This window comes from Gallinula chloropus (genome assembly GCF_964237585.1).
Source record: "Gallinula chloropus genome assembly, chromosome: 22".
NCBI lineage: Eukaryota > Metazoa > Chordata > Aves > Gruiformes > Rallidae > Gallinula > Gallinula chloropus.
This window is the reverse complement of record NC_140107.1, coordinates 8,510,158-8,520,086: the sequence shown is the minus strand read 5'-3', so window position 1 is coordinate 8,520,086 and position 9,929 is coordinate 8,510,158. Positions and strand designations below refer to the sequence as shown.

Here is a 9,929-nt window from a genome sequence, read left to right as displayed (position 1 = left end):
TGGCCCAGGCACCAGGCCTCGGCTCTGGGGCCGCGCAGGCCTAGGCCAGGAAGGACCCGGAACGGGCCCTGCTGCTCGCCGGGCCTTGGGGCGCCCTCGAAACACACCCGGGCCCCCTCACGCCGGGTCCCCACAGCCGGGACCCTCAACCCCCTCAGCCGAGGCCCCTCAGCCGGGGCCCTGTCCCGCCCCCCCCCCCCACCTCACCGAGACCCCCCCCCGCCCTGCGGAGCCTCCCCGCCGCTCCCCTGCGAAGCTCTCGCGAGACCAGCCGCGGGTCATGCGCCTGCGCCTTAGCGCGGCCCAAGGGGAAAGGGGCGGGGCCCGGGCGCCGCCGCCTCACGGATCCGCCGCCATCTTGTTTCTCGGCCGCTGGGCGCTCGCTCTGCTCCGGCCGCCCCCTCCCCCCCTCCCTCCCTCCCCCTCCTTCCCGCCTCCCGACAGCCGGGCCGGAGGCAGCGCGGGCGCTGGGCGCAGGAGGCGGAGGTCGTGGAGCCGGCTGCCCCGGTGAGTGAGCGGGGAACGGGGTGGGGCGCGGCGGGGGAGGGGGGGGGGGAGTCGGCGGCCCGTGAGGGGGCGCGAGGCGGGGGCGGCCCGAGGGGCTCTTCCCGCCCCCCCCTCCTCTTTCCCCCCCCCCTCCCCTTACCCAACGGCTCCGTTCCCATTGGCAGAGCCGTATCGCGCCCGCTGATTGGTCCGCGCCGGGGGAGGCGGGCGAGGTAAGCTGCCTGCTGATTGGTTACCGAGGAGCGGACCGGGGAGAGGACAGGAAACCGAACCGTTTCTCGGCGCGGACCGGGGGTGGGGGAGGGGCCCGGGGCCTGCGCGGGCCCGGGGCCGACGGGGCGCCCGGGCACCTCTGCCGACCGGCTGCCGACGCGCAGGGCGAGGCCCGGAGGCCTCCCCATAGAGGCCGGGGCCTTCCCGGGCGGCTGGCGGGCGTTGGCGGTGCAGGCCCGACCCGCCGGGCCCGGTCGGGGAACGCGTTGCGGTGCAGTTCGGTGTCACGGGCCGGTGGTGCTGGGGGGTGGGTTTAACCCCTTGAGGGGCTTCCCGGGGTCTGCCCCAGCACTTGGTGGGAAGAGGGGCAGGGCCCGAGCCAGGCCACACAGCGCTCAGGGATCACTTGTGGCTCTCCGGTAAATTCCGAGGGAGTGTTTTAATCTCCGCCCGAGGGCACTGAGAGCTGAGAAGATACCCGCACGTAAATATGGTCTCTGTAGACTCTGCTTCTTCCTGAGCTGAGAAAATGAACCAGGTGCCCCCCAGTAACTGGTGAAGCACTCCCTGTTTAAAGTAGGGTGAGCGTGGCACAGGTGAAAGCAAACTCTTTGTTGGTTGGTCTGGATTTCGTTTAGATTCATTCATTCTGCATCATCAGTGCTGTGGGGGTGTTGGGGGGCTGGGTGCCAGCACTCTTTGTGGTGGCCAAGCTGTGTCCCAGCCCGGGCTTTGGCAGGCTTCAGAAGAAACAGTGGTGCTGGCCACATCTTTTGGAACGTGACTGCACATAGCACCTTCTGAGCCAGTTGTTGAGTGAAGTATTCGGTGCTTCCTCCTGAATAAATACTCGTTGTCAGTCTCAATAGCTGGCTGGGTATGGGCAATTGAAAGGAAAGTCTCCCCTGGCCTCACTTGCAGTGCAGAGTGAGGCCACAACCCTGTGGTTAACTTCTCCCCTAGTCCCACATCCAGAAAATAGACCTCCTGGGTCACACAGCTTGTTTGTTCCCGTTGCCCTTGGCAACACCAGGCGTCTTTTCTTAGGCTTACCCAGGCCCTTCTTAAACTAGGTTATGTCTTTGGACTGGGCTACTTCTGGATCTGAATTTGTCTCCAGTTGAGCTGTGCTCCAGTACCAGCCTAAACTTCTCTGGGGCCAGGGGGGTGACCTGTTGCTCACCCTGGTGACACTGATGTAATCTCACTTCTAGCTCTGTCATAACCACGCTGGGTTTTGGGTCACTGTTACAAGGGCAGACTGGCTCACTCAGGGCCTTGGGGCCGCTGTGACCACGCTGAGCAGAGGATTTGAGCAGAGTTTTTGGGGTGAATGTGAAGTTTTTGGTCAAAGCACAAAGCGGCACCTCAAGTGGGACCTTTGAAACTCCTGCAGAGCACGGGAAGCTCTGGGCATAACCCTGAGGGTTCCTGGGTGACCTCGAGCTGTTTACCCTGCACAGCCAACCTGTTCCCTCACGTTAATTAGTACTTTATAAGGATAAGTCGTGTTCATCAGTGGACATTCTCCTGCCTTGGCTGAATAATGTGCAGTGATGCTCGTCAGGAGTGTGGTGACGGGTGACAGTTCCCACATCAGGAGTGTGGCTGCCTCCTCATGCAGCAGCTCTGTAGTTAAATCTTGCAAGTGGGATTTCAGCAATTCCCAAGTATTTGCTCAACTGCCCTGCCTGACTTCTGGAGCAGGAACGGCTGCAGTGCCTGGAACAAACCCCTTTACTGCAGGGCTTCCCAAAATGAATGGGGTTGTGTGGGGGGGTTTATTACACACAGTGAGAACAGGGGCTGCTCCCCTGACCCGTGTACAGGAGAGGGGCTGCAGGTGCCAGGAACGCGTTAGGCAGTGTGTACAGCTGGAAATGCCAGCCAGGCATTCCTCTTCCCCACAGGAAAGGCAGAGGGCTGTTGGGGGTTGTTGTGCATACCACCTCAGGGTACCTCACATACCTCTGATAGTCCAGGGAGCGACCCAGGGAGAGGACAAAGCCCTGCGAAGCGGCAGCATTCCTTCTAAGAGAGGTTTTAACTAATTATATTTAACAAAGGCAGGGGCAGATGTGTTTTTAAACCAGCTTCTCCTTCCTATCCGATCCGAACTCATTCAGTCTGTGGAACCAGTAAACGGTCGTTGCTTCAGAACAGCTTTTCCCTCTGCTGCTCCATCCGTGATCCTGTCCCAGGTTATTTCCAAGGAACTCAAACTCCATCTGGGTGGTGTTGCTAACCTTGTGTCCATCCCCCTGTGCTCCAGGAACAGGCTGTTCCTGCTGTTCAGCCCCATCCAAGAGCTACTGGAGCCTTCGTGGAGGCTCTGAGAAGGGTGTCGCGGGTGAAGCGAGGCTGCTGGGATGTGTTCTGTGTCCATGAGGGTGCGGAGGGGACCCTCCAGCCTGCGTGGCCGAGGGGAGAGCTCTGCCAGCAGCCTCCTCGCGTCCCGGGGTGGGGGAGGGGATGTCGGAGGTACCGGCTACCTGAGCGGGGCCGGGCTCTGCACCGGGAGGTGCCTTTGGGCGGCCGCCGGCCCAGCTGGGGTTTGTGTGGCTGCATTTGCCGTGGCTCCGGGGTGAGTTTCCCGGTCTCTGTGTGTGTGTGTGTGTCTCATTCCCTCCATGCCCCGCGCCACCGCCCCGGTATTCCCGGCGCATCCCAGGCGGGCGGCGCCACCGGTCGCTCCCTGCGGGTGTCTCGGCTGCTCCCATCCTCAGGGTGCCGCTTGCACCGTCCCGACCCCCTTCACCCCCTGACCGAGCGGGCACGGCTCCGCCCGTCCACCCACCGGGGCGGATCTGGGCTTCTTGCCCTACAAACCGGGAGGGACCCGTCCCGCCGCCTGCCCGGGGATAACGGCGCCGGAGGGGCCGCGCCTGTTAACGGCCGGTACCGGGGAGGGGAGGGGAGGGGGGGGGGGGGAACGGGAGCGCCGGGAGGGCCCGCGCGCGCCTTCCCGCCAGCACAGCACAGCCGCCGCGCGTGCGCGTGCACGCGCAGCCCGCGCGCGCGGCCCCGTGACCCGCCGGTGCGTTCGGCGCCCCGTGACGCGGCGACGGCTGCTGGAGGGGGGGGGGGGGGAGTGGGGTGGGCTCTGCTGGAGTGACGGGCGGGCGGGCCAATCGGCGACGGCCTCACGACCCCTCAGCCTCTTTGCAACACGAGCCCAACGGCCAATAGGAGCAGGCGGGGGGGGGGGGGGGGATGGCCCGGCCGCCGCGCTGCGGAGAGGGCGGCGGGGCGGGCGCGCGCCGCTCTGACCCCTGCGCCGCCTTCTCAAGGTAACTTTAAAACAGGAAGTGGACGGCGAGGTTGCGCTGCCTCGCGGCAGCCAATCAGCTTACGGGGACGCGCCCCCCTTTCTACGGCGCTCAGCCAATGGGCGCGGGCGGGCCGGGCCGGGCGGGCGCAGCAGGGTAGGCTGAGCGGCGGCTGTTAAAGGGGCCGGCGGCCCGGTCCGGCGGGGATGCGGAGTCCCGGCAGGCAGGGGTCAGCTCAAAGACAAAGGGATGGCGGGGAGGCCCGGGGGCCGCCGCCCCCCGCCGCGGCCTCCCCCTAACCGGCGGGTAGGGCCTGCGGCCACCGCGGCCCGGTAAGTTGATCGCGGCGGTCGGAGCCTCGCCGGGCTGAGGCGGCGGCGGGGAGGGGGGAGGCGGCTGCGGCCCGGGCGGGTGATGGGGGGAGCAGGCCCCGGCGGCGGGGGCTGCCCGCCTGGGCCTCGAGGTGTGCCGGCGGCGGGAGAAGGGGGTGGGGGGGGGACGATATGCGCAGCCCGGGAGCTTCGGAGAGCGGCGGGTGGAGTCCGAGTATCGGCGGCGCTTGGGGCCTGGGGCTGAGCCCCCGGCGCTGCCCGGAGCGGCTGGGGGCACCGCGGGGCCGCGCCCTGTCGAGGGGCCCGCGCCGTCCCGGAGCCGGTAACCGGGGTGGGGGAAGAGTGAAGGGGTACGAAATAGCAGCGCCTCCCCCCCTTTCCTGCTCCCGGGGCAGCCGCCGAGCCGCGGGAGGTGGTGGGTGTCTTCTCCGGCCGCCCTTGGAGGGGGCTGCTGGGCTGGGCTGGCTGGGAGCTGGCCCCCAGGCACTCGTCTGGCACCCATCGGCCACACGGCTCCTGGGGGGCACCCGGACCCCCCCATCACCCCCTAAACCGCCAACCGAACTCCTGACACGTCTGAGCAGCCCTTTGTTTTCCCTTTTATTTGCAAATAAGCACTGAAGGTCACGGGAGCCCCGCAGCCCGGCGGTGACAGGCGGAGGAACCGGGTGAGGCTGCGCCTCAGCTTTAGAAGTTTTCCGGCATAAAGGGCTTTATCCGTTATCCCGGTGACACCCCGGGCTCCAGCTGGGCTCTTGCCCAACTCCCACTGCCAGAGCAGCGCTGCAGCTGAAGTTGCTGGAGCTGGGGAGCTAGGCCTTCCTTCACTAGCAGGAGTGACCTTGAAATACCACTGCTCCGAGTTTCCAGAATGAAGGACAAAGTTTGTTTACAGCACTCTGCACTGGAGGGGAGGGGAAAAAAAGAAAAAAAGGACCAGAAAAAAGAACCCAAGTTGAAAAATGAAGCTACTCCCCATGGCTGAGGGCACTGAGGACACAGAGGGCAGCTTGTAGATTAGAATTAAAGTTAGTTTTCAGCGAGGAGTCGAGGCACATTGCAGACATTCCTGCTCCCCCGCTCCTAGGGAGAGATGCTAAATGTTGCTGTTACGCCCTTGCCTTCTCGGGGGCGAGCTGGGTGACACAGCTCAGTGTTCTCAAGCCTCTCAGCCTCTTATTTTTCTCTTTTTTCTTTTTTTTTCCCTCCTGATTGCTAATGGTTGACCTTAAACGTGCTGTTTTGACAATCAGAGGTAACTACATTGTGCAACTGAGGAGTGGGCTGCAGCACACCAACCCAACCTCCACGTCGGTGTCAGCTGCTAACAAAGGACTGCATCTCTGCTTGAACTTCAACCTGGATGTTTTTTGAATTGTTAGGGCCTTCAAGGATTATTTGGAGTATTTTAATTGAAGCTCAGGCTGGTGACTGGCATCCCCTTGTCTCAGGCAGAGCTTGTTCAACTTTCTGTGGCGCCTGGCGTGTCGTACTAGTTTCAATCCAAGAAGGGAGCTGGAATGAGAATCGTCACCATAAGTCATCTATTAATAATGGTGGCTGCTCTGGTATGTTAGTGGAGTAGCAGGAACTGCTGTGGCAGGCTGTCAGCCAGAATCAGGGGATTTATTGTGAGTACCAAGGTCATCATTAGCATCTTTTAAGTAAAAATGAGATATTTTAAGATGTATTTTGTGCCTTGGCATTAGGATGCATTCAGCTGCTACGTTCTTTTGAGGGGTGGCAGAAGGTGAGGGAATCAGCCATTACCCTAAGATGAGAGAAGAAACCCTGCTGAGGTCTTTGTTACACCTTTTTGTTCATTACACTTCACTGCTGCAGCTTACAAGAGGTTGTAGCCCCATAAGAATAGGTGCTGCTTGATCTTTCTGGGTCAAGAGCAGCAGGCAAAAACCTAAAGCTTTTGGTAGCACTGTAAAGAGATTTATTAACAAATTATACCAGGTTTGGACTTTTTATTGCAGCTCTGTAAGGGAAAGGAAGGTCCTTGGGTCCTGTTTTACACTGCTCACTGTAGTTAGTTGTGTGTCCTCTGTGTCCCAAAGGTGCTCTGGGCTTTCCTGGTAGATTTACCTGCTGGAAAAGCAGGCTCAGAAAACAGGCTCCTGGGTTTGTTGAAGGGACCTTGCCATCCCTGCTTGGGGTTTGGGGCTTTCTGCACCAATATAACTGGCAGTACAAATAGTGAAGGTTTAAAGGACGAGTTTATTGTGGGAAATGGACGTTCCTGGGTTGAGCTCCTCAGTGGCTGTGGGAGGAGGATGCTTGTGTGCCTTGCTGGGATGCTGGTGGATGCCCACAGGAGGTCACCTTCCAAGCCAGTGGGTTTGGGGTTGGTTTTTTCTCGTTTTAATCAGACTCCCATCTTGCTTTTATATAATGTGGCGTGACATCTGTATTCTGACAGTGTGGGCATGCAAAGTGGTGGCTTCATTGCGGGGTTTAGCAATCCTCCTGTGTTGTAAGTGAAGTAAGATCCTATGGCTGCTAACTGAAACTCGTTAATTACTATCTTTTGATAAAGACAACAGCTCACCTTGTGCTTCAGAGGGTCAAAAATGCAGCACTGTGACAGCAAGATCAAGCTTCAGGATACCTGCCAAAGCTTCCCAGGAGTTACAGGAAGTTTGGGGGGTTTAATTTCTTCTCAAACACTTAATGTTTTTGATGAGATCTCATGGAGGGGGGAATTTTCACCCCTTGTCTGTTTACAACTCACCCTGTTATTTGCTCCCTTCCTGATAAATCAGAATGGGTCACTCTCAGTCATCTTTTCCCTCACTGAAGGTGAGAGATTTGCATGTTTATGATGCAGGATAATTGTTTAAAACCAAAAATAGGCCTGATGAGACTGCCCTGTCTAGCAGTGCTGGTTGGGCTTCGTTGAAGTAAGATCTGCTGCGCTCAGGAGACACAAAACCTCTGGAAATTTGCTATGAAAATGATTGTTTTTCACTTTCACAAGCTCCCATCTGATATTTGAACCTGTGAAAACGAGTGAAGAAAGAAACAGGAACATTGAATATTAGAAAATGCTGCAGCCCCCCTAGAAGCAGTACGTTTATTCCACTTTTCTACCCCAAATAAGCAGGTGTGCAGAAGATGGGCCCAGCTCTAGGCTGGTTCAGCCTCTCCCTCTGCTTTGAAACCCCCACAAGTTCCTGTGAACAGCTCGTGTTTGTCATTCAAGGTTTTCTAGGCTGTACCCACCCCTGTCCTGCTGTGGTTTGAATCCTTCTCCCTGCTCTTCCCTCTTCCCCTCTAGCAGCACGGTGATGGTTCAGCCTAAAAACGCAGCAGAAGAGCAAAGCAGCACCTTACTCTTGGGGCTGGACTGAAATGAAAGCCTGACTTTGCCCTCAGTGTGCTGCAGCCTCTGTGCTGGTGCAGGATCGTGTGATGGCTGGGAGGGCCCTGCTGTAGCTGGGAGGTCGATAGCAAGCTCCCAGTTCAGCTTTTGCAGCCAGTTAAATGGTGAGGCTAATCAGAGGGATGAGAGAGACTCCTAGAACTTTTTATATAAAATCTCCTAATGCAGAAGGATTCATAAATAATTCCCAGTATTAAGGACTAACATTAACCCCCCCCCCCCAGGCTGGATGTCCGTTTAATCCCTACTGACTTAACAGGCCTTCTGCTTGTTCTCCAGGGCAGTAAGTGTGTATGTTACACTACCAGAATTTCTCCTTAAAGTACAAAATAAACAGGCAAACCAACCCACATGTGGGTCAGACCACCCCTCTGATTGGGGAGAGCAGGCTGCAGTGGTCTCTGTGATGAGTCCTGGTAGGCACCACCAAAGCTGCAAACGATTTGGGGACTATTTGAAGTACTTTCTGCAGAAACAAAGCCTGTCACTTGGTGAACGCTGCTCCTTGGTGCTGAAATCATCCCAACAGACCTGAAAATGCTTCTTTGGGATTTCAACTTTGCCTTATTAAAGCACCATGTGCCGTGGGTGTTGTACAAGTTCAGGGGGTGTGGCAAGTGTGTGTGTGTTGTGCCTGTCTGCTGTCAGTGCAGTTGTGAAACTTCATCCCCATGCAGTAGGAGCCTGGGTGAGGTGAGTCCTGCAAGGTGCCACCTGCATCAGTGTTTGTAGCTACATGTTTTTTTCCTAGCAAAGTGCAAGCACCCAACTCTAACCAAGGCCAGGTAGTTTTGCTAAGGTGAGTTTGGTGTCACTTTAGGTCTTATTATCCTCATTAAGGCTCCTGTGAATGGGAAGTGAGTAAAACACACCTGTACCAGGACTGGGAATCACGCTGTGAGGTGTGTAGCTTGTCATTGCTTTAAAACTTTCAAACCCACAATGCATAACATCCCTCTCTTGCTGAGCTGGTTGAGATTAAAGATTGTAAGGTGAAGCACATGATACTCAGTGGGGTTTTGGTGTGTGCCAGCTGGTTTGGTGTGGGAAGTAGACCTGGCTAACTGGAAGATGCTTTACTTTAAAAGAGCTTTTCCATTTCTGCTGGGTGTTTAAATTGGGAGCTGGAGAGGTGGCACATCTGTCTTAGGCTCTTTGTTGTTGTTTGTCTGGGAATTTTCTTCCTTTCCTTCATACCCTGTGCTCTCCTGCCAACATGGCACTGCAAAGAGCAGCTATTTAATAATGTTTAACTGTTGAAACACCAAATATCAAGGGTGACCCTTGTGCTCTGTGATTCAAAGAAGAAAGGAAAGGAAAATAACCAGCACAAACAACAATTCAGATTATTCTGTTTGCTTTACCATTTAAAAAACCCCACCAAACCCACCCCAAAACCTATTCCTGTGCTGCTTTTTTGTCTGGTTTTCTAACATTTGCAGCCTCCTTTTTGTCTGAGCACTGGACTGTGCAGAGGTCACTTTCCCATTCTGTAGCGTGGCTTCTGGTGCCGTGCTGTGCTTCTGGGGCGTTTCTGGTGCCAGCCTCTCTTGTATTGGTGTGTGCTCCCCAAACCCTGCCCAGAGTGAAACCCAGTCTGTGTGTGTCCTCACTCTCTCTGTGCACAAACTGATGCTGACTGCAGCTGGGTAGAGAACTTTTAACTGTGCTCTTAGGTACAGAAACTCAGGGCTCCTGCAAAAGTAGGCATTATTCCTAATTTTTAATGTATTTTTCTTCCTCCTGAAGGAGTAAAACCAACTGACAGTCGCCTGCCTGAGCCTTCATCCTACCATTGTCTGCCCTGGCAATTCCCTTCACCTGCTTAGGTCGTGCTGTCTGCTGTGTTAAGGTATCAGACTCAACAGTTTCTCTGGGCTCTCCTGTGTGCGTTTGGTGTCTGGGATACAGGATGTTCTCTTGTCCTCTGCCACTTGAAGCAGCTTTGGAGACTCAGCTCTTGTCCCTGTGAGGCCATTCATTCCCAGGTGGGTGCCTCAGTGCCCGGATCTCTGCAAGATCAGGGCTGTGATCTCATAACCACCTCTATCAGGAAGGTTATCTGGCCCACTGCTGCTCCGCACGAATGAAGTCGGGGTGGTTACTCTGGCTCTGCCCCCTCCCCCTCCAGAGAAGCCACCATCAGCTCTGCTCCTTCAGATTTCTCCCTGTGGAGTGGGCAGTGGAGAGGCAGCTCTTACCCCAAGTGTGTGGGGA

The 9,929-nt window shown here is 57.0% G+C and overlaps 1 protein-coding gene across 4 annotated transcripts in view; it reads left to right on the top strand.

The window, feature by feature from the left end:
* The first annotated feature begins 355 nt into the window (after positions 1-355).
* The window catches only part of NFYC (nuclear transcription factor Y subunit gamma), a 35,719-nt gene continuing 26,145 nt past the window's right edge, over positions 356-9,929 (top strand). For 3 of the 4 annotated variants that reach the window (XM_084274350.1, XM_084274351.1, XM_084274348.1), the window contains exon 1: positions 356-507. The gene's annotated coding sequence lies outside the window, so the exon portion shown is untranslated. Of the gene's footprint in view, positions 508-4,187; positions 4,322-9,929 lie in introns of those variants that run through there. The other variant, XM_084274349.1, reaches the window with a different exon arrangement.